We start from the raw sequence: 576 nt of genomic DNA, 5'->3' as shown, positions 1-576 counted from the left end.
AGACAGCACACAGACAGTCCACGTACAGTCTACAGACAGCACACAGACAGCCCACGTACAGTCTACAGACAGCACACAGACAGTCCACGTACAGTCTACAGACAGCACACGGAACAGCCCTCAAACAGTCTACAGACAGCCCACGTACAGTCTACAGACAGCCCTCAAACAGTCCACGGACAGCCTACAGACAGCCCTCAAACAGTCTACGTACAGTCTACAGACAGCACACAGACAGTCCACAGACAGCCCACGTACAGTCTACAGACAGCACACGGACAGCCCTCAAACAGTCTACAGACAGCCCTCAAACAGTCCACGGACAGTCTACAGACAGCACACGTACGGTCTACAGACAGTCTACAGACAGTCTACGTACAGTCTACAGACAGCCCACGTACAGTCTACAGACAGCACACGGACAGCCCTAAAACAGTCCACAGACAGCCCACGTACAGTCTACAGACAGTCCACGTACAGTCTACAGACAGTCCACAGACAGCCCTCAAACAGTCCACAGACAGCCCATGTACAGTCTACAGACAGTCCACGTACAGTCCACAGACAGTCCACGTA

General features: G+C 53.0%; 1 protein-coding gene across 1 annotated transcript in view; it reads right to left on the bottom strand.

Annotated features, from left to right (window-relative positions):
• The window catches only part of LOC119424946 (arrestin domain-containing protein 3-like), a 15,172-nt gene that overhangs the window by 9,806 nt on the left and 4,790 nt on the right, over positions 1–576 (bottom strand). The window lies entirely within an intron of this gene.

The sequence above is a fragment of the Nematolebias whitei genome, chromosome 18 (genome assembly GCF_014905685.2).
Source record: "Nematolebias whitei isolate Nwh7 chromosome 18, NemWhi1, whole genome shotgun sequence".
NCBI lineage: Eukaryota > Metazoa > Chordata > Actinopteri > Cyprinodontiformes > Rivulidae > Nematolebias > Nematolebias whitei.
The sequence above is the reverse complement of the archived record's forward strand: the minus strand, read 5'-3'. Positions and strand labels throughout refer to the sequence as shown.